At 44.2% G+C, this 23,695-nt stretch overlaps 1 long non-coding RNA gene across 1 annotated transcript in view; it reads right to left on the reverse strand.

Annotated features, from left to right (window-relative positions):
* Positions 1–13,830: 13,830 nt before the first annotated feature.
* LOC146889766 (uncharacterized) overlaps positions 13,831–23,695 on the reverse strand; it is a 30,663-nt gene continuing 20,798 nt past the window's right edge. Inside the window, exon 2 of the long non-coding RNA XR_014999677.2 lies at positions 13,831–17,286. This is a non-coding gene — a long non-coding RNA (uncharacterized LOC146889766). The remainder of the gene's footprint in view (positions 17,287–23,695) is intronic.

A 23,695-nucleotide genomic window follows, 5' to 3' on the forward strand; every position in this document is an offset into this window, starting at 1 on the left:
CTGAGGGCCTCACATCAAGAGCTCATGGAGTTGGAATTATTTCTCAAAGGCCCCATCTGGGGGTTAAGCTTCTAAGATTTGGGCTTTCAGGAGACACACAATGAATGCCAACATGTTTGATCTCTAACGTGTAGAAATTAGTTACTTCTCATTGTATCTAGATAAGGTATACACGTTAATCTGCATAGCACATTTCCTTGTTAGTTGTAGAAGATAAATATAAACATGCATACCCACATGCACATGCAACACACAGGCACACACACTACACAACACACACACACACACTACACAGAGGAGAAAAGCAGCCACACAATGAGATGCACTCCGACATTTCACAGAGTTTAGGGCCCTAGTTCAGTTCACATCATTGTCCCAATGGTTTCAGCCTCTTTCTCCTTTGGTCTCTTTCCACCTCTTCATTGTGTTTTGACAGGTGAAGTTGCTCACTGCAAAGTCATCTAATAAAAGTCCAGGAAGGCCACCTTTGCCTCCTTTCCTCCGACTGCAGAGCCTGGGAAGCCCATACCCTCCTACCCTTCAGCCCTGCCCAGGGGGAAGGAGCGGCGGGACGGTTGTTTGGTTTGTGGGGAGGGACCTGGAATGCTGTCTGTCTGTCCTAGGCCCTCTTGGCCCAGAATCAGTGCTCCACCCCAATCCCCTTGAGACCCAGCCCTGGAGTCCTTCAGGCTGCAGCCAGCACAAACACGGCTCAGCGAGGGGGCACCGGACCGTAATCAACACAGGCAATTCATTTAAGCACAACCTTGGTCCTTTATCTTTTTTAGAAAAAGCTTTATTGTTATATCACAACCAAAGGAATTTAGCCTTTAGCCTACAGCTTCCAGCTCCCAGCACCAGGAAAGCTTTCTGATTAAAGGAGTTTTCTTCCTTTCTCTCGTTTCTGGAGGTGAGGCAGACTGCTGAGATGTCTTTTAGACCCTGATGCACGCCAACTAAAATAAAAGAAAGGGCTCTCCGGTAACATATCCACACAAACAGGATCTCCTGGCCTCATAATGCACAAAAGTCACAAATAAGGGATCCATGGGTTTTTATTTCCATTTTGTTGTCTTTGTTTCTGTTTTTTGTTGTGTGTGTGTGTGTGTGTGTGTGTGCGTTTTACATTTCCCAATCTGTTTAATTATTTTCTCATTATTTCCTTCTTCCATCTGCTCCTAAAAATTCTTTATTTATTGCTTGGTTGTTTCATACAGTTATAAAGTGAATTAATGTCTCCAAAGCTCAGGGAACATATAAAAAGAGGGGACAGAAAGACTCTAGTAGCCAGATACTTGATGATGATGATGATGATGATGATGATGATAATAATAATAATAATAATAATAATACATAGGTTTCTCTTGCTTATGCTTCACACATGAAGCCATACTACATTACTTTGCCTCCCTCTAAAGATGACAACGGAAAAGGCCTAAACCCTTTGGGATGGACTGAATGTCTGTGCTCCTGCCAATCTATATTGAAACCCTACTCTTCCCTCTCCAAGTAGTGGTACTTTAGGGGAGGCCTTTTGGTAGTCATTAAGTCGTGAGGATTCCACCTTCATGAACAAGATCCTTATCAAAAAGCACAGGACCGTACTTCTACCAAGGAAAATCAAGTCAGAGGACAATGTAGGCTCTCATCAGATGGTGCTTCCCACGGAATATTAATCTCAGACTCCCCAACCCTCTGAACTGTGAGAAATAAGTTTTGGAGCGAGTACTGCATTTTGACTGATTCATCTTACATGCATGTATACATTGTGGGTGCACACATGTCACCGCATACATGTGAAAGCAAGGACAACTTTCTGGAGCGTTTCTCTTCTTCCACCATCCAGCTCTGAGAGGTTAAATGTAGATTGTCAGGCTTGGTGGCAGGTGCCTGTATCCTCTGAGTCACCTAAGAGGCCCATGGGGGTAAGCTACCTGATTCTTGGTGCTGTGTGTGTGTGTGTGTAATAGGGTTTGTTAACTCCAAGAGACTGTGCTTCTCCCTCCCACTGCTGAACTCTACTGAAAGTCTGACAACAGATTTATGAAGCCAGCTGAGCATGTCAGGGCTGGACAGAGATGAAGGGAGGGTAGAATGGAGAAAAAGTCTCCCCATGTCTCAGGGAGGAAGAACCTTATGAACTGATGTCACGGGTTCTGTGCCTTCCTTGGAACACTAGTTCCCGCCTAATGTATCAAATCAGGTGTAGGTGTGAGTGTGGGTTTGTGTTTAAACGGAGGGTCTGGTTTTTGTTTTCGTTTTTTTTAATGCATGTATGTGTGTGCACCTCTTGGGTTGGGTATGTATGCGAGTGGGTGCATGCGTGTGTTTGTGCATGCCTGTGAGTATGGAGGCCAGAGGATATCCTCAGAAAATCTTGAGGAAAGTACCTGGTCTGAAGCTCACCAATTAGGCTAGGCTGGCTGGCCAGCAAGTCCCAGGAATCCTCCTGTCTCTGCCTCCTCAATGCTGGGATCACAAGGGCAAACCATAGTTCTTAGCGATTTCATGTTGGTTCCAGGAATTGAACTCAGGTCCTCACACTTGTGAAGCAGCAAGCATTTTGCCAACTGAGCTGCCTCCCCAGGACCTTGTGTTTGTTTGCTGTTATATAATAAGTTATCACAAATAGTCATTTGAAACAACTCTCTTTGACTATGTCGTAACTATTATGGGTCTGTCATCTTATCTAAATCCTCTTCTTCAGGCCTTAACACAGTGCAAATGACAATACAGTTGCTTGAGGTGGAATTCTCAACTGAGAAGGACTTGCCTCTGTAATTTCTCAAGTTATTGGGTTTGTTTCATTGCTGTTAGATTCATGGCATGTGGACTCACCGCTTCGGAATCTGCTGTTGCCTTGGAGACCTCCTAGTGGGTCCACTAGGGAAAAAAAAGAGTGTCGTGTGACTTTATACAATCACAAGAGTTACACCCCATTCCTGTGGTTAGAGGTGAGCCATGGCTTTTTACCTACATACACTGGGGGACCCAATGCGCAAAGATGAATGTCTGGAAGCAGAGATCAAGGGACATTCTAGAGACTCCCCAAGACCACGCCATTTTCTTTGATGAATGTCTGGAAGCAGAGATCAAGGGACATTCTAGAGACTCCCCAAGACCACGCCATTTTCTTTGATGAATGTCTGGAAGCAGAGATCAAGGGACATTCTAGAGACTCCCCAAGACCACGCCATTTTCTTTGATGAATGTCTGGAAGCAGAGATCAAGGGACATTCTAGAGACTCCCCAAGACCACGCCATTTTCTTTTATCCTCTCTCCAAAGGACAGCATAAAAAAGACCTGAGCCCTCTGCAATGGCTGGAAAGTCATGGAATCAGTTTTTGGTAAAGTGGAGAGAGATATTTTACAAACATCCACCCTACCACAATGGTAAAAATAAATCTAGTTCTTTTCCCTAGTGGCTAATAGCAGGAGAAGTTGCTACCAGGCAACCAAGGCTTTGAAGCCCCAATTTCCAGCTCAGTAGTTCTTTGTCCTTTCTTGGTCTCAGAAGATAGGAATAATGGAATCTTCCTTTCTGGTTATTGTGTGAATTAAATTAGATGAGACCAGTAAAGCATCTGAGAAATGCTTGGTGCAGAAGTGTTTGATAAATGATCACTTTGGTATCCAGGAAAGAACCCGGGTGCCTCAAACAAGGTTTAGTTTTTGTTATGTGTTCTGAACATAGGAAACTGAATTGCCAGAGGTGGGCTACCCTTCCGAGGCCCTGGAGGGTTGAGCTTCAGGCAACCCACAAAATTCTTGGTCTGTCAAACCTCCTGGGTGAGTGTCACAGGGCTCTCTAGACCAGCTTCTCTCTTGTCTTCATCTATGAAACCTGATTTGCAGTGTCGGCTTCTCACAGATCTCCAAACTCATAATGACATGCCCGAGGGAGGGCGGGGTGTCTCTGTATCCTGTTCTGGCTCATAGTCCGTGAGCCAAAGAAAGTCAGTGACCCGCACAACTTCAAGGGGGACAGGGAAGAACCATTGTGTCGTTAACTCGGAATTGTAAACCCTGGTGGCAGCGCACGGTTGGCACAAATGGAAGGATGAGTAGGGGCTTTCAGGAGAACAAATGAACGTGTTCTTAAAGAGGATGAAGCACTAACAAACTTTGTCACCTCCCTACAGTAACTGTTTTCTCATGCAGTATATCTCCATAAAAGCCTTCAGAAACACAAGCAGCACAGCTATTTTAAAAAAAACAAACCCACTGGTATCCTTATTTGACTAAGTTGTTGAATGATGCTGAAGAAATTGCAGAATTTATAAAAAATGAGACACAGATAGACGGAAGATTAAACTATTCATGTTCTGTTGTAGGACTGCTGACTTGCTTTAAGATTCCACAAAGGTCATGTATTGAAGCTTGGGTAGCTTCATCAATACTTTGTCCTTGAACAGGAATATCATCCTGCTATTTTTCTAAGCAAATTTCAAAGAGGTTTATTATGTATCATCTGGGCTTCCGATGTGATTGTGAGTATTTCATTTGTTAAAGTAACCCTTTCTTTTTCTCCTTCTCTTCTCCTTCTCTTCTCCTTCTCTTCTCCTTCTCTTCTCCTTCCTCCTCTTCCTCCTCTTCCTCCTCTTCCTCCTCTTCCTCCTCCTCCTCTTCCTCTTCCTCTTCCTCTTCCTCATCCTCTTCCTCATCCTCCTCCTCCTCTTCCTCTTCCTCATCCTCCTCCTCCTCTTCCTCCTCTTCCTCCTCCTCCTCTTCCTCTTCCTCCTCCTCCTCTTCCTCTTCCTCCTCTTCCTCCTCCTCCTCCTCCTCCTTCCGCTACCACTGCCACTGTCATTGTTGTTGATTTGTTTTGTTTCCATTTTTTTAAACTTGGGGCTCATCCAGCCTTGAACTCCTGCTCCCGAGTACTGGGACTACAGGCCCATGTCATCACTTGTGGCTTCATTTTGTGATAACAGAACACCTGAAGCAGAATGTCTTTATAAAGAAAAGATGTATTTATCTCATACTCAAGGGTGTGGCTGCAGCAGTTGCTCAGGTCTGGTAAGGACATCATGGATCATGACAGCTAAATGTGTGAAAATAAATCATATCACTGGGCAGGAGGTCAAGCAAAGAGAAAGGGCCAGTTGGTCTTTCCACTTCCCACTAGATCCCACCTCTTAAAGGTCCCACCACCTCTTAACATCACCACACTAGAGACCACATTCCCAAACACACAAAACAGTGTGAGACATACTCCAACCATAACCAAATTTATTTATGACTTCATTCAACAAGTCAGGGTATATTTAAATGCTGATCTGTGTGACTCTGAGTTTAAATCTAACCTAAGTTGTAAGACCTAAGGGATCATAGGGTCCCTTAAAAGGGATCTCACAAAGTATTTGATTGGACCAGAGGAAAGAAGCCAATGAGATGTCATGATGCTATCTGTCTTTGTTCATATGTTCCAGCAGAAAACATCTTAGTGGTCACACCAGTTAACAGAGATCTAACTGCCCCTATGCTAGAGCAAAGTCGGTCATCTGCATTGTAAAAGGTAGTGAATTTGTTCACCATACTTTCACCCTCTGGCTTCTCAACACATCAAATTCTCAAGTTTTCTTGGGCAGGACAAGTCCTTCTATTATCACCTTGGAGTATGGAAGAGCACGGGTTAGTTCATTAATTCTCGAAGTATGGTTTCCAATAGGCATCGTCAGCCCCATCAGGGAACTTTCTAGAACTGCAATTCTGTGGCCCTGTCAGGACTGGTAAGGAGAGGACCCAGAAAACTGGTTTAGCAAGTCTTCCAGGGGATTCCAGTGGACAGGAATGTTTGGAACCACCAAGTTCATGCAGCCTGGTAGTGCATGCCTACACACCCAGCACCAGGGAAAACTGAGACAGGAGGATTGCCATGAGTCTGGTCAGGGATATATAGCAAGATCTTGTCTCAAAACATTTTTAAAAGCAAAGCAGATAACTACTGTGCCCATCAAACATCCTTGCATTATTTCGTGTCTATGTTGGAACTCATCAACTCCATGCTTTGGGCAGATACTTAGTCTTGCTGTATCTCAAATGTGTGCCAGCTGTACACATTTGTAACATGTAACATTACATGGTTACCGTGACAGATAAATGCATTCTGTATATAAAACCCCTACTCTAATCCTTGGCAATGAATACACAGCTGCTGAGTTACCACTTGACAAGAATTGCCTTTACCCTTAAATCTTTTTGACTGGCGTGATCTGGTTGGGAAGCCTTGCTAAGCGCTCTGTGTCTCTGATCCTTTTTGTTCCCTTCACGACTGTCACCTCCATGTGTCACCTTTCTAATCATGTTGGCTTTCTGTTGAGGGAATTTTTAAGACAAGGTCTCCCTGTGTGTCTCTCGGTAGCCTGAAATTCACTATGGAGATCAGGCCAACCTTGAACTTGCAGTGATCCTCCTGCCTCTGTCTCCCAGGTGCTGGCATTAGGGACGTGTACCACCTTGCCCAGTTTCTCAGCCTTTTGCTTTTAATAGCATACACTGTAATCCCTCCCTATAAGTGAGATGCCCAACAACCGTCATTAACCACCATTATCATATAACCATCAGCACCTTCCATCTCCAGAATGTCTGTCACCTTCCCCAGCTGAAACCCTGTACCCACTAAACTCTGAAACCTTGGCCCCCTTCCTCCTTTCTCCCTTCCAGTCTTGGGAGACAGCATTATGGTTTTGGTCTCTGAGAACTTGACTATTCTAGGCATCATATAAAAGTGAAATCATACAGTATTGACCCTTTGGTGGCTGACTTATTCAGCTCAGCAGGATGTCAAGACCTTAGCATGATGGTGTCACAGTAAGAATGCCCTTTCTTTCTAGGATTGAATTATGTTCAGTGTATAAACACACCAAGATTTTATTCTCCATTCTCTGTTCATGGACACCTAGGGGCCATCGTGAGAGTTTCACTACAAGCATGAATGTGTACATCTTTCTTTGAATCCCTGCCTACAGTTCATTTTAATAAGAAGTCTGCTAGTCTCGGCAGCCCCATCTTTATTATAGAAGCCTCCCTCTCTCGGCGCTTCTCTCAGGTAGTGTAAGGAGCCGTCCAGATATTGCCATTACAATATGGCGCTGGCGGTTCTGCAGCATGGAGGTAAACAAATCCTTCTTTGGCAGTGCTGGGTGGGGCTGAGTGCCCTTTGCTTGTACATGCGCAATTGAGCCTTGCCCCTAGCCAATCCCGAGGCTTCGGGCATCAGCAGACTGGTATTCACCAATCAGGACAGTACCCGAGTCCCTTCAACCTATATAAGCAGATGCCGCTTGGACTTCGCGCTCTCTCTCACTTCCTGCTCTCCCTTCAACCAAGAGGCTCCAATAAAGTGTGATCAGAGAAGAATCCTCGATTCGTGGTAGTTCTTCCTTGCTGGTCAAGGAGCGCGCCACAAGGTAGCCTAGAGATTGTTGTAGGATTTCCTTATGTTCTTTGCAAACTTCAGACTGAAGGCCCAGTCTTTCCCAAGATTCCATTTGATTAGAGGGCATGTTTTTTTTGTTGTTTTATTTTTTCTGACCCATCTGCAAAGTTTGAAGTACTCATGGAAAAAAAAATGTTATTTTTTCCATCCCGTGGGTGATGGAGACCTAAGAACAAAGAAGGATTATAGGGTGGATGGTCTGCTATGATAACTTAATTGTCTTCCAGTTGTTTCCAACCAAACACACAGTATCATTAGCTTTGGCCCCGGCTTCCACTTCATCTGTTTTGACTAGGAATATTGTCTCCGGAAGCACTACAGCTTCCTGAGGAGACTGCAAATCAGCGTTCTTGCCTCCACTCACACATGGCCATTATCTTTCTACTGCCTGAAAGACGTCCAAACGCAGTGTATCATTGCGAGCGGCAAGGTTTTCGTTTATCTCATTTTATTTTTTATGTAGTGGCTGCCTCCCATGTGAACTACGAGGTAAGGTATTCAGACAATGAGCATTCATCAGCTGTGTTTAATTTTTCTGCTATGTCCTGTAGACAGTTTTTTTTTAAAAAAAAACCAATATAATAGACTTTAACTAGCAGTTGGGAGATTCAGACTTCAAAATTATTAGTCTGAATAATAGACAGGGGCAAGACAGGAGATAGCACACCCATCTGCCACTGGAAAGTACCCTGAGATGAAATGTGTAATGAAAAACCATTTCCGTGAAGTCTGCAAAAAAATGTGCCTTACAGACTTAATCTGAGTTTTGTCAGCAGTTGGCACATGTGCGTCCTCTAGGCGGCAGTGTTGTGCACTGGAGACGTAATCTGAATGCTACCCTCCTCTAGCTGTGTGGCTTTGAGAAACCCACTGTAAATCTCTCTCTCTCTCTCTCTCTCTCTCTCTCTCTCTTTCTCTCTCCTTCATTCCCCTCTCCTTCCTGAGTGTTGGGGTTAATGATGTGCAGTGCCTCACCCCGTTTTGCACAGGGCCGGGGTTCAAACTTGGAGCGTTGCGCGTGCTAGGCAAGCATTTTGCCAGCTGAGCTTTTGCTTTGATGTGTTTTGAGACAGGCTTGCTCTGTGCAGCCCAGGCTAACTTTGGAATCTTTTTTTTAAATATTTATTTATTATGTATACAATATTCTGTCTGTGTATATGTCTGAAGGCCAGAAGAGGGCACCAGACCTCATTACAGATGGTTGTGAGCCACCATGTGGTTGCCGGGAATTGAACTCAGGACCTTTGGAAGAGCAGGCAATGCTCTTAACCACTGAGCCATCTCTCCAGCCCCCTAACTTTGGAATCTTATTATCTCAGACGTCTGGGTTTTGGGGTTACAGGCATGGACCACCACGCGTCTTATATAATGTTCTTCACTTTACATGCGACTCAATGTTTCAATAGGCCGTGTATTTTGAGAAACTATTCTGAGGCCTCAAGTTTCTAACCACCTTTCCTGTTTCCTTAATATCGAGTCCCTTCCCTTTACAACCTTCGCCATTTTCCCCATGGTCCTTTCTTCCATTGTGGACAGGGTGACCACTGTCCAGTTATGTCAGTGACTTCACAAATAATCTCAGTGATTTTTGCATATTCCTTTCACCAACTCCATGAAATCCAGAAATGTTGGTAAATCCCCCCTTTGTAACCCACTGTCCATTCATTTAGGCTTCTGTGGTGACTGACAGTGGAGCAGGCTGCGCTCAGCAGAGCGACTGCTTGCTGGCCAGGAGAGACACCAGAGCAACATGGTGAGAGATGGAGCGAGGGCCACCTTTAATTTAGTGAGCAGCCAGCTCATTAGAAACGTTTTGCCCCTGACAGCCCTTGGAAGGTGAACACTTGGGGAGCAAAGGCTCTCTCCCTCCTGAAATGATTGACCCCATGCTGTGTAGTCAGCAAAGTGCCTTTAAGTTGCCAATAACTATTCTCACTGTTTACATAAAAAGATCCACATGTTCACATCACAAAGGTATTGGAGGCACCGAAACATGTGGAGATATATAAGAAAATAGCATTGTGCCTATTTATATTTACATATAGGTATGTACCACTCACTCTCTGTAACCATAAGTTCTGGGCTCACAAATTCAACACCATATAGAAAGTCTTTCTAAAAATTGTCTGAGCTGAGAGTGATGATGTATGCTTTCAATCCCAGAAAACAGAAACAGGTGGATCTCTGTGAGTCTGAGGCCAGTCTGGCTTATATAATGAGTTCCAGGCCAGGCAAGACTGCAAAGTGAGATTCCCCATCCTTCTCTTTCTATATATAGGTATATAATGTATTTATTATATATATTCTGTACTGATATGATGTGGGGTGTCCTTCTGTATGTGTGATTTTTTATTGGTTAATGAATAAAGTTGTTTCAGCCAATGACTGAGTAAAGTCGGGCAGGAAATCCGAACAGAGATATAGAGAGAGTAGGTGGACTCAGGGAGATGCCATGGAGCTGCCAAAGGAAAAGATGCCACTGGAATCTTACCAGCAGGCCACAGCCTTGTGGTCATGCATGGATTAATAGAAACAGGTTAGTTGAAGATGTAGGAGCTAGTTAGAAAGACACCTAAGCCACTGGCCAAATACTGTTGTAATTAATACAGTTTCTGTGTGATTATTCAGGTCTGGGTTACTGGGAAATGAATGAGCAGTCTCAGTTTACCCTGATGTGTCATTGGCCCCCAAACAATAAGCTTAACAACTGTTAGGTAACATTTATAGTGGGTTAGAAATTATGCATAGACCTAGGCATGTGTGAAAACACGTGGGAGGATACGTCATTTAATTAAAGGTACTATGCCATTTTATGTCAATGGATAATGGACACAGGCTAAGAGAACTATTTTCTTCAAATCAGTTCCCCGTTTCCTTCAACCACAACCACAACTAGAGAATAAATTAATTTATTTATCATCAATCTCCCCCTACCTCTTGCTTTTAATTTATCTTCTTCCAATGGCTCTATTCCCATCATGCCTCATGATTACTTATATGCAATTCCTCTGTCTCCTGTCATTAGAATCTATGCTCCAGCAATCCATAGAAATTAGTTTGTTCATCGATGTGTCCCAACACCAATAACTGGGTCTGTCATGTGGTAGGTGTTCACGAAGCACTGGTTTGTGAATATGTGGTGAGGTGGTTTGGATGAGAATGGCCCTCGTAGGCTCATGCATTTGAATGCTTGGTTCCCGGCTAATGAAACTGTTTAGGAAGGATTAGGAGGTGTGGCTTTGTTGGAGGAGGTGTGTCACTAGAGGTGGACTTTGAGGTTCTAATAGCCCACACCAGGCCCAGTCTCTCTCTCTCTCTCTCTCTCTCTCTCTCTCTCTCTCTCTCTCTGTCTGTCTCTGTCTCTGTTGCTTATGGATCAGGATGTCAAGCACTCAGCTACTGCCCCAGCACTATGCCTGTGCTTCCTACCATGATGGCCACAAACTCTACCACCTTGAGGTACCAGAAGCCTCTGGTAAAGGCTTTCTTTTATGAGAGTTGCCTTTGTCATAGTGTCTCTTCACATCAATAGAACAACAGCTAAGACATATGGTAAATAAGAGACTCCATTTTCCTCTCTACCTCAGGGCCCAAGTACCCAATGGCCATCACAACAGTGCTGTGGTCAGGAATCCTCATTCACTCTGCCTGACACACTCTTAATGTGAATAAGAAAGACAGTCTGGGAAGCCATGAAAACCTTAAAGAACACAGTGCAGTATTCTCAGACACTCCAAGGAGAGTGGCAGGCGGAGGCAGTCAGGCAAACTCAGTCTTCTGGGTCCCTAGACAAAGCCCCACTTGGATTCAGTTGACAAGAAATCAAAGGTGGTACTCCCAAAGGGCAAAAGAAGGAAGCTAGAATTCTCCCTCCCGGGAAGGAAAAGATTAGTGTTTGAATCATGGTGTGGTAGAAGGAATTGATTCTCCCTAGGGTCAAGAACTCCCTGCACTCTGGCATTAACTGGGCCTGTATCTCAGAAAAATCACCTTAAACTTTCAGGGGCCTGAATTGCGTTTGTATGACTGCAGGGTGAGACCGAGCCAGCATTTCGCAGCCTTTAGCCTGCTAGACCTGCACTCACACGGGAGCCCCTGGACTCCTATGGATCCAAGGACGGATGAGCCCTTGTGGCTAGTGCTGTTAGGGCCACATTTCCAAATGAAAAGACCGAAACAGTATACAGAAAAGGTGAAACAAATGTGCCCTGCATCTCTTAAATAATCTTTTATTGATTAATACTAAAATAATGGTAGTGTTTTCTATTGGGCTAAATAAAATATATCCTCAGAATGAGGCTAGTAGGAGAGGCAAGATAGGTTTGAGGCAGAGGCTATGTGTGGACCCCAGTTTGTTCAGTTGGGCTGCATAATGAGAACCTGCCTTAAGAAACAAAAAAAAAAACAGAAGCCTGTTTATAAATTAATTAATTAAATCAATAAATAAAATTTATATAACTATTAAGTTCACCTATTGGGGTTTTTTTTGCCTTTTTAACTGTAGCTTTTAGAATCTTGAAATCTATGTATGCATATAAGATATGTCAACTGAGGCCTAATGGCTCACATTTGAATCCTGGTGCTCAAGAGACAGAGTCAGGAGGATTGCCATGAGCTCCAGGTTAGCTGGGGCTACAGTGTGAGATCCTGTTCAAAAATGAAAATGGATTGTGGTGGTTTGAATAGGTGTGGCCCCCATAGACTTTGAATGCTTGGCCCATAGGGAGTGGCACTATTAGATATAACCTTGTTGGAGTAGGTGTGGCAATGCTGGAAGAAGCGTGTCACTGTAGAGGTGGGCTTTGAGGTCTCATGTGCTCAAGCTATGCCCAGTGTGGCACACAGTCCCTTCTGCTACCTGCAGATCAAGATGTAGAACTCTCAGCTCTTTCTCCAGCACCATATCTGCCTGTCTGCCCCATCAAGATAATGGACTAAGCCTCTAAACTATAAGCCAGGCAGTTCAACGTTTTCTTTTATAAGAGTTGCCCTGGTCATGGCGTCTCTCCACAGCAATAGAAACCCTAACTAAAACCCTGATGATGGATGGGATATTTCTATTTCGTATATTCTTATTTCTCCTCTGTAATCTGAAAGAAGAAACTGATCAAATCCCTACATGCCATTCCCACATGTCATCCACGCTTATTATCAGGGTGCGTGCAAGCCTGCTCCGAGTACATAGTGTGCAGAACCCTTTTTAACTGGCATTTTCTAAATGCACTTGGCTAGGGCACCTCTTTCTCACTGAGCCCCCTTTCATCCCTTTCATTTAGAGGAAGACATCTTGGAAAACAGGGCTCTAGATTGTCTGTAGCTTTCAGACTAAATTGATTTATCCCATGATTCTAATGACATGGAAAGAAAACGTGCGTGGGCATGTAAGACCCTTGTTCAGACAGGGAGAGTTTGAGGGGGACATGATAGTTTTCACTGACAGCCCCTGGGAGAGCCCCAGTGGGCTGATAAGGAACGGAGTGCAGAGCTGGAGAGAGAGGATGAGCTTGATTCAGTTTCCCAACAGAAGTGGACCATGGTTTTCTGCCGCTCGGGCTCCCGTAGACCAGTGGTTTCCAACCTTCCTAATGCTGCAACCCTTTAACACAATTTCTCATGTCGTGGTGACCCTCTCCCACCACAAAATTATTCTCATTGCTTCTTCAGAACTGTAATGTTGCTACTACTGTGAATCATAATGTGGATAGCTGATATGTGGATAGTCTTAGGCAGGTGACCCCTGTGTGTGTGTGGGGGGGGGTCATGACCCACAGCTTGAGAACCCCAGCTTCCCAGGAAGATCATAGTCTGTTAACGGCAGCATAAAAAGATACAGCGCCCTCAAAGTCAACTCAAAACTCTAGGAAGAAGCACCGTATCTGACTCTGCAGTAACAGATATCAAAGTTAAGAGAACACAGGATCTAAGAGTAGGTCCAACCCAGCCAAGAGCTGGGCCATCACACAGCTCTTCCCCTTGCACCCAGATGGCTCCAGGGAGCAGCTGAGGAGAATCCCCTCGGGGTTTATCTCTCCAGATAAAGCAGGAAGGCACAGCTCACCACCTCTGAGGCTTCTGGCAGACTGTTCAATGTAGGTGATAAGAAAGCTGTTCCTGACACCCAGCACTTCCGACGCTCCGCCGACTGTGGCGTCCTAAGCTGTGGCCAGATTTCTGGACTTCGTGAGAGTTTCTCCTGGAAAAACTTCGAAACGTCTCCCGTTGTCTGCAAACTCCTTCCCAGCTACTGAGGCGTGGCATGGCGGTGATGCTCTCCATAAACACCACACATATGTTCTGGGTTACACTAACCTGTCAGCGCTGGATGCTGAAACCAGGCCCTCTCAGGCCTGGCTTAGCATAGTCAAGCACGCCACCCCTCAGAGCCAAATTACATTTTTGATAGTTTTATTAAGGTATAACTTATACACAATGAAATGCACCAGTTTAAAGTGTGAAAATCCCAAATGTGTTGTGGAAAATTTCCATCACCCTTCCTTGCACTGCCAAGTTTGGGGGGCTCTTTTTCAGCTAATTAACATTCTTAACCACAACTCCTGAAACTACCAACCTGATTGTTTCCCTGATGGCTTTTTTGTCATGTGTGTGTATGTGTGTGTGTGTGTGTAATCTTAATATGAGATTTAATGTTAATGGAGGAATACAGTGCAATATGAGGTATTTTGCATCCAAGATTCTTCTGGGAGATGGGTCAGGACTCAGCTCTGCTTAGCCTTAAGCATTACAAAACCCCTCACTAGGTTCTTTATAGCTATACATCCGTTACCGGGCAATTGAATTGTTCGTTGTTCAGTACTTTACAATATAGTGACCCTGTAAATATGTATATGTCTTTGGTTGATGTATATTTTTGTTTATCTTGGGTAATACCTAGTAATACAATCACTTGGTCACACGATAAGTGTATGGTTAACCTTCTAGGAACTTTATCTTCAAAATGGCTGGATTACTTCTGCATTCCCACTAGCAGTAAACGAGACCTTCCAGTTTGCACCATAGTCTCATTAGCCCTTGCTCGTTGTGCTAGATTTTAGTCTTAGTTGTCCTGGTGTGGGCACTACAGCATCTGTGTATTAAGCTGAATTCCCCATCATGCTAAGCATCTATCTATTCATGTGCCTTTTGACCATGTATTTTCCTCTGGGGAGCATTTATGGAATGATTATCTGGGGACTGGAGAGATGACTCAGTGTTTAAGCGTACTGACTGCTCTTCCAGAGGACCCGGGTTCAATTCCCAGCACCCACTTAGCAGCTAACAACTGTCTGTAACTCCAAGAGCTGACACCCTTACACAGACATATATACATGCAGGCAAAACACCAATGCATATAAAATTAAAAAATAAAAAGAGGAAGAACGTATTTTCCTCATTTTATTATACTATTGGATTATTTCCTTTTTATTAAGTTGAGAGACATGTTTTTGTTTTCTAAATATGAGTCCTCTGTCAATTATATATCATACTAATATTTTCTCTCAGTTAATGGCTTTTTAATTTTCTCAGTTACGTATTTGGCAGGCTAATTTTTTAAAAACTTTATAAAGTCTATTTTTTTTCCTTGGTCGTTTTGTTTAGTTTGATTGTGTTTTGAGACGGGATCACACTCTGCAGGGCAGGATGGACTGGGACTTATTATGTAGAACAGGCTAGCCCCCGACTTCTAGTGCTCTTCCTACGCCTGCCTCGTAAATGCTAAAATTATATGTATGTATCATCACATTTGGCCTTATAAGGTTTTAAAATAAGTACTTTTTAAGTCTTGTGTCTCTGGGCTCGAAGTAAGAAATTTAAGGCAACCCAACAACATAAGGCTTCTTCTTACACATGCTAGTCTAGAATCTTTATATTAGCTTTCATAGTTAGTTCTATGATGTTTTGAATTGAATTTTTAATACGTTGTGAGGAAAAGGCCGAGGCACCTTTCTTGATAAAGAGATCTAGTTACATAGTAAAGATTCTACTGTGGGTCACCATAGTTTATCGAAACTCAATTGGCCATGTAAAAAGGAAAGCTCTTTCTGAGCTCTCAGCTGTCATGCTGATCTACACGCCTGTCCTGATGACTACCACATTGTCAAGCGATTACAGCTTTTACAATAGCCTGAAAATCAGGAAGTGTGGGTCCCCACCTTTGTTCTTTAGAAAGTCCTTTTTGCCTGGGCTGCATTTTAAAGGATGCTTTAGTGTCTGGGAGGTAAAACAGGTATAATCCTACGCCGATTTCTTAACAGAAAATGCAGAGACACCTAGACAAATGCCCCCGCCTTCAAACCACGACGCTGGGTTCCCTCTCATTGCGGTCACCCACTCATTTTCCAGCGGTAATGTCCGCTCATGAGAGGCCCAATGTGTTGTTCTCGCCTCTCAGTCCCAAGCACTGTCATGCTTTCAGTAGGTTTTCAACAATTACCTAGCCAAGAAAAGGAGTAACTGGGTCCAAGAGACACTCAATGGCTTATCTCTAACACCAAAATCAAGAGCAGACTGTATTAGAATTTTAGTTTCTAAACCTCTCTGTCTTTTTTTTTTCAAAACGCAATCTGAGAGCAGCAGACAGAAGGAAGGAAAAGTAGGGGTGGGGAGGAATTGAAGGAGGAAATAGATAAACGCATTTCTGGAAAGTTCTTTGAAAGGTTCTTGTTTGGATACCGCTCAGCCGGTTACCTGTAGCTACCAGCCTCTGGACATGCACAACACACATGTGTAACACGCTGAAGGACACCAGTGACTCACAGGTCCCCAACTGCGGCCTCAGCAGGGGACAACATTTCTTTTCCTTCCTGAAACACTGCTAGGAAAATAAAGGACAGATGCACAGGCCAGAATGGGTCCAGAGGTCAGGAGATGACAAATCCCAGCAGAACCGTCCAGGAATCACAGGGCTTCCAATTCCCAAGATCTCTAGGGACCAACATTCAGCAGCTCTCTCCCTTGCAATCGAATTTAGGAGAAAGGCCCTTAATCTTTAGAAAAACGAAGAGTCTCTCTGTAGATATTCTTTTGAAATCTGGAGAAATGGATGTCAAAGGGAAACAAAGAAAAGAAAAAAAAAAAAGAAAGGATAACCTGGTGTGAATCTGAGAGGAAAATGCCTGGAGAAAAAGATAAGGGATGCACGTATAAAGACAGAGGTGGCTTCAGCACATAACCTCTAATTCATGCGGCATGCAATCTTCTTAAAGAGTGGTTGCAGAATGTAAACGTGCATTTGGAGGGCCTGGCACGGTCAATAAGCCCATCAGCCAAATTCTCCCTTCAAGTAATTACATGTCCCTCCTATTGAAATGAATGGGTGCCACTTAACAGGGGACTGGGAAAATGTGATCCCATGAACTCTACAAGGCACTGTGAAAATTGATTTCTACACAAAGACAAAGGAAGAGTTCAACCAGAAACAACCATCGAAGAGGAGAGGATGAAACTGGTATTTCAGTAGCCAAGGGAACACTTGTTTAGGGTGGATTTCATGAGAGCAGTATGGTGCACACTTCAGAGACCAATCCAAGATGAGACCCTGCTTCAACTTGTTCCCAAGTCTGCAGGTAAGGGGCGGGGGCAGCACCTCTGCCCTTCCTTCCCTAGGCTCTCAGCTGGAGACCATTTCCTCTGGGTGAGATTAGGTTGCCTGGTAAGATTATTATCCTTCTCCAGCTTCAAGAACAGAGTGGGCATGTCTGCCTAGGCTCTCAGGCTGTGGGTTTCTTGGGAAGAATGTGAATCCCGAAGGCTGGAGTCTGTGTCCAAATCATCCACTCTCTGTGTGATCCTGGGGGCAGAGTTGGGGGAGGGGGACATTCGTCCTCCCAAGACACTGGTACCCCGTCTGAAAGACAGAAACAATAATTTTGTAATCCTTACCTCCTGACTGTTCTGAGGTACGGTTAAATGAGACCCAGTCACTAAGCGGCCCAATGTGCATTAGGCCTTCAGTAGCAAAATGAAACAGGAGCAAATAAATAGGCTGGAATTTAAAAAAAAATGAATAAGTAAGGCTAACAGCGATGTTCTCTGGCTGCAAAGGGGTAGTAAACATGACTGAGGGCTCACGTTGGGCCAAGAGACGACACTGAATGAACGTCACTCGGCTTTTGGGAGATGTGGATATTGAAACGTCAGTAACAGCTGGACCATTTTGGTCTCTTCTCTGTGAGCAGGCCATCACTCCTTAAAGAAGTGAGACTATCAGGACAGTCCTTACCTTGGTGACAAGTGAGTCACTGGAGAAATCAGCTTGGAATAAATACGTGACACGCTCAAACAATAGACCAAAATACCGTGCACGCATTTAGCTGATCAAGGAAGTCAACAAGAGCTCAAGAAGACCCAGGGACTCCCAACAGTTAAGAACTGTTACCTCCCACGGGCTTGAGTAAGCCCGGAGAAACAGCATTTCCAGGGTGCAGTGAGTCAGGGTAGCCAAGCCACCCCTGACTGGAATGATGAAAGAGGAGGCAGAAACAGCAAGAATCCCCAAACTATTCCCCTCCCATTTGTTGATTTACTGTTGCTACTGTCTAATGGCTCCACCCAACAAGAACCGGGAGGGAAGCTGATGGGGCCCAGGGGGACGCTGCCCAGAGTCCCCTTTACCTGGAACAGAGAACAGTACACATAGGAGTGAAGATGATCTGGCTGGAAAGAATGAACAGAATGATATGAATAGGTGCATAGAGCCACTGCCCAGTATGCCTCCTGGGTTATCTTAGGAACATCAGAAGGAAATGTTGACAATTAAGCTGAGCAATACAAACAGAACTAGTGCTGTGTTAAAGCTGAAGGCAGGCTTTTGGCTTTCTGAGACCACTAATGAAGACACCATCAGCAGGGCTCATAGGTGCACAATGTCCATCATCCCTTCTTCTCAGCCTTCACTGAGAGGTGACAGCTCTTGCTGTCACATCCCACCCTTGCAAATATTTTTATTCTGTTGAATTGAAGAATCCTAGCTTTATTGATGAGCCCAAATCATTGTGACTGCCCCCTTCCCTCTCCCATTTTCTAGTCTAACGCCATCTGATTAAGACTGGGGGGCTTCTGCTGTTTGTACAAAGAAGTATCGTTCATCTGGAAGATAAATAATTCATTATTTTTTATTTTATAACATATTTTTATTTCGTTAAAAATATTTATTTTTATTTTTGTAAAAATAAAACCTAAAAATTTTTTAATTTAACTCTGTTGTTTTGAAACAGGAGAACCTGTCAGTAGCTCAGGCTAGCCTCAGACTCACTATGTAGCAGAGGATGACCTCAAACTCCTAGTTCTGGTGTCTCTACCTCCCAAACACTGAGGTTGCAAAGGTGCACCACTATGCCAAGCCATCTAAACCATCCTGAAGTTGACAATGTGGTGGCACTTGCGCAGACACAGTCCTGTGCAAGCAGCACTAGTATCTAGCTCCCTAAACCCTCCACCGTCCCACCTGGAAATTAGATCCATTAAATAATAGCTCTCCATTTCTCCCTTCTACAAACCCCCGTAGCACCGTCTCACCTTTCTTCTATATGGAGTCGGCTACTCCAGGTACCTCCTGGCAGTGGAATTACACAGAGCTTGCCTTTGTGGCTGGCTTGTTTCGCTTAGCTTAGTGTTCTCAAGGATCATTCGTGTTTCAACCTGCGTCAGTTTCCTTTCCTTGCAAAGGTTGAATGCATTCTATTGTGTGCACACACCCACACTACTCAAGGGTCAACCCCGGGCTGTTATGAATAACGCTGGTCTAAACACAGCGTTTAAGTTGTTTAAGTCTCCGTTTTCAACTCTTTAGGAGAGATACCCAGAAGTGAAAATGCTGGGCTATGTGGTAATTCGCTTTCTCTCTTTTGGGAACCCATTACAGTGTGGCTACGTTTTATACCCCCATCAACACTGTGCGTGGGTCCTAACAACTCCACATCCTCACCTTCACTTGCTTTTGTTTTTTGTTGTTGTTGTTGTTTGCTTTGGTTGAGAGCCAGTGTACTGTGTGTGAACTGATATTTTGCTGGTTTTGAGCTTTATCTCCTTAAGGTTTAGTGCTGCCAAGCATGGTTTGAATGACTTTTATTTTTGCAGATATGTGGGTTTGAGTCCTTTGTCAATTTTAAAATCAGAGTGTCCAACTTTGCCCTGGAATTTTAGGGACTATTTATACAGTCTTTCATCTTCCTACATTACAGGGTTTTTTTTCTCTTGGGGATTAAAGATCTTTTGGGGATTAAAAAGCCCTTCTCACTTTTCTTTGTTATTGTTCCCTACTGGGAGGCACAGCAAGGAACTAGAAGAAGAACACTCTTAGTACATAAATGATGACCCTAAACTTTTTAAAAACAATTTTTATATTTATTATATGTATATATGTTGTGTAAATATATGTCATGTGGGAAAAGGAGCCTGAGAAGCCAGAAAGGGTGTCAGATTCCCGGAGCTGGAGTTATCTGCTTTATGAACTGCCTGACATGGGTGCTGGGAACCAAGCATGGGTCTTTTGGAAGGGTGGCAAGCGCTCTTAACCACGGAGACATCTCTCCAGTCCCCCAAAAGATTATTATTTTTTTTTAATTTAGAGGGGAAACTGAATCCTGATTAGAATTCTGTGGGTTTTTTTTTAAACTAAAATGTTATGATTGTTCGTACAAGCCACGCCCACTCCCTACCCCATCCGCTGAGGCAGACTGATCTTCAGCTTCCAGCCTGAGCTCTTTCTCTTTGCCTTCCTCTTGGAGAGGCGGAGAGGCAGCTTCGCTTCTGTCTCTCTCCCCGCTTCTCTGCTTCCCTCCCTTCTCTGTCTCTCTCTTCCTCTCTCTCTCTCTCTCTCTCCCTCTCCCTCTCCCTCTCCCCCCTCACTCCCTTCTCCCCTTTTGCCTTCCCCTCCACAGCTCCCTGAATAAATATTTAACCTCATTTCTACATGTCGTGTCTATCCATGTTTCTGTCTCCTGCCCGCCCGCTTGTGTCTCCCTCCCTGGGACCAGCCACCACTCGGGGACCTGCAGCTGTCTCTGCCGGGTAGCTACTCCCAGGGTCCGCTGCCTGTCGCCACATGGCCCGCTATCACCATTCGGGGACCTACAGCATTTCTGCTGCCTACTCCCGCCGGGGATCTTGTAGCATTTTCAAAAAATCATAACATAAAAAGTCCAGAGAGAAGCGTCCTGGCTCCCGGTGTAGGCAACTCTAGCTCTGACGCTCTTTGAGACGCTGAGACTCTTCTGGGACAAGGTGATTGGCTCAGGCTCAGGTCGCAGTTCCCTTATGAAAACATGGCAGCTTTTTCCACCTGTGAGCAAGTGCCAGGCAAAAGACAGAGTCACGGTCCCTTGGGGTTACCAGAAAAGACCCAGTCTGTTCTTTTGTATTAACATTGAGCAAAGGTTGGGTATGAGCACTTGAGAGATTCAGGCGGATCAGGAGTTCAAAGTCAGCCTAGGCAACACACCTCTGAAACAGTGAGATACTATCTCAAACAAAACAATAAGCCCTTCACGGCATCATTAAGCCCAATGGCTAAGAAAATATCCCGAGCAATTTGAAGGGCTTGCCTTGTGGGGCAGACGTTGCTTTAGTAGACAGGATTGTCAATATTGACATTTAACATCATGTTGATTTATTCCTTCTAGAGTTAACATGCTTCTGCTTGCAGAAGGAGAAATTGCTCAAGTTAATGGCCTTTCTCAGGAACTGTATAGTGAGTCCCCTTACTCATAAGATGCAAGGGACCAATGGGTTAGACAGAAAAAGCTATAGAAATAATTACGTTTAAGGGGCTAAAAAACCATTTAGGTGTAGGTGACTGTTCAACTCAATATTTCAAAGCGAGTAAACCAATTTCATTAATCACCAATTTCTGCCCGTTTTATAAAAATGGAGACATGTGATAGAGCATTGAACCTGAAGATGAACGACTCAGGTTTGTGTCCCAACTCTGCACACGCCCACTGTGTGCCTTGGACAGGGTCCTTGCCCTGGATATCTGATCCAAGAGAAGGGCGCAGAGGAAGCAGTGAGCTAGGCTGATGAGCTGGAGGCGGTAATGCATTGGCAGATAGTGTGCGGGGAAAGGAAGAAGGGCACCATTCTAGAAATAACTGTGAGTCTTCCTTAGCTAATATAGAAATAGAAGTCACTCACAAATGATATTTCAATTATTAGTAGCAAGAAATTGTTGGCGTTATGCCTCACAGTGGATCATGTCAATCCCAACACGGGAAGCTGACCCAGAGCAGTGGTTCCGAACGCTTTGATTGAAGATATCCTAGGCAGGACACGAGATCCCATAGTCTGCACACTTCACCCAATTCCACTTTTCCAACTTAAAAATCCATTCAGGGGCTGCCAAAGCAAACATCTGAAAATATCACCTACATCAAATAAGAATGAAAACAATGAACCATGACCAACTCAAGATAAAATCTGTGATGCATAGATCTGAGTGATTTGTACATGTATGTGTAATAATGAAGGCCCTACTTCCTAAATATGGTAGGATATACAATTATTTGCTGGGGGGTATATTGACATGGTGGTTGTAGTGTTAGTAAGCGTTGCATTTGAGCAAGCTATCTTGGTGAGTATCATAGTTACCTTTTCTGCTGCCACAAACAAAACACTATGGCCAAGGCAACTTAGAAAGAAAATATTTGATTTGGGGCTCGCTCACAGTTCTAGAGGGTGAGTCTCCAACCATCACGGTGGGAAGCATGGTCAAAGGCAGACAGGTACTGGAGAAGAACCATGGCCGCAGGCAGATGCTGGGGAAGCATGAGGCAGAGAGGCAGAAGCTAGAAAATGAAGTCTCTAAAAAACAATGGACAGCGCCTAAGGAGCAATACCAAAGATTGTATTCTGGCACACACACACACACACACACACACACACACACACACACCACACACACACCCTGAAATGAGATCTTTTTTTTAAATATTTATTTATTTATTATGTATACAATATTCTGTCTGTGTGTATGACTGTAGGCCAGAAGAGGGTACCAGACCCATTACAGATGGTTGTGAGCCACCATGTGGTTGCTGGGAATTGAACTCAGGACCTTTGGAAGAGCAGGCAATGCTCTTAACCTCTGAGCCATCTCTCCAGCCCCCTGAAATGAGATCTTGAAGGAGCATACAGTACGGTAGAACCCAGTAAGTCCTGTGAGAGAACAGATGTCTGAGATCAAAGTCGTGCGTGTGATGGACTTCCTGACAAAGAGCACAGTGCTCTTGTGTGGCGTTGACAGTAAATGCAGTCCTTCAACGCTGTGGTCTTAAGGTTTCCTTGATTGTAACTAAAGCCCAGTGACCTTTATCAGAGTTGCCCATGACTGCACACACCGCCATAAAGTTCTAAGCCCGCGTTTCCAGCTTATCTGGCTGCCGTGTGGATAAGCACGGACAATAACTCTACAATCTGTTCTTGCTTCAAGAGTATGTGCAGCCATAGGACAAAGGTCACTAAAGTAGCTGTAGAACACCACACTGTGCAAGTCAATCCAACCCTTTGAATCTTTCACACCGGCTACAGAAATAGCTGCCCGAAAAAGAAAATCAGATGGAGCGAGGAGCTCACATGAACGCCCTTGTGTGAGCAGGAGCTGGGTGCTATTTGCTTTAGATACAGTGAAGCCTATCTAAATAAGTTAAAATACAGACCTCTGTCTAGAATGTCAGCATCTTAAGCCACTGACAGCGCCAGAGCCAATGGGAATGTTCTGATCACGTAGTTGTGGCACTAAAGGGCACCAGGAGTCACCATGGTTTTGGATGACATCTTGGTCAGGGTGTCAGCTTTGTTTTGGTGAGTTGCTGGTTTTTTTTTTCTTTACCTCCTCTGCAGGCTGTAAACAGATTGTGATATATGAGGTGACACAGAAGCCGAAGAATAGCAGCAAATCCCCTTTCAGGATAACATGCAAGTTCTCTCTCTACCCTCAAAGTGCATTTCACCTTGACACCTATGACATCATCTGTTTACAGAAAACCTGCAGAGCTGGAGGCACCAAAGAAAGAGGGTGGAAACAGGCAAGCGGAAGTATTAACCATGTCTTTTGTTTTGTTGTTGTTGTGTTCTGGAATGTTCTAGTATGCTGGGGGTCTTTTGAACATGAAAGAAGAAACTCTTCTCCAAACTAGTGAATTTCTGTATGAATATTATTCGTAGAAACTATCCAGTTTCAAGCTTCCATCACTACATGCTTTTCAGATAACTCTCAGATCCCGAACTATTATTGTCTAGGCCCTACATCACCCCAGGGC

This window comes from Myodes glareolus, chromosome 26 (assembly GCF_982192425.1).
Source record: "Myodes glareolus chromosome 26, mMyoGla1.1, whole genome shotgun sequence".
Classification (NCBI taxonomy): Eukaryota; Metazoa; Chordata; class Mammalia; order Rodentia; family Cricetidae; genus Myodes; species Myodes glareolus.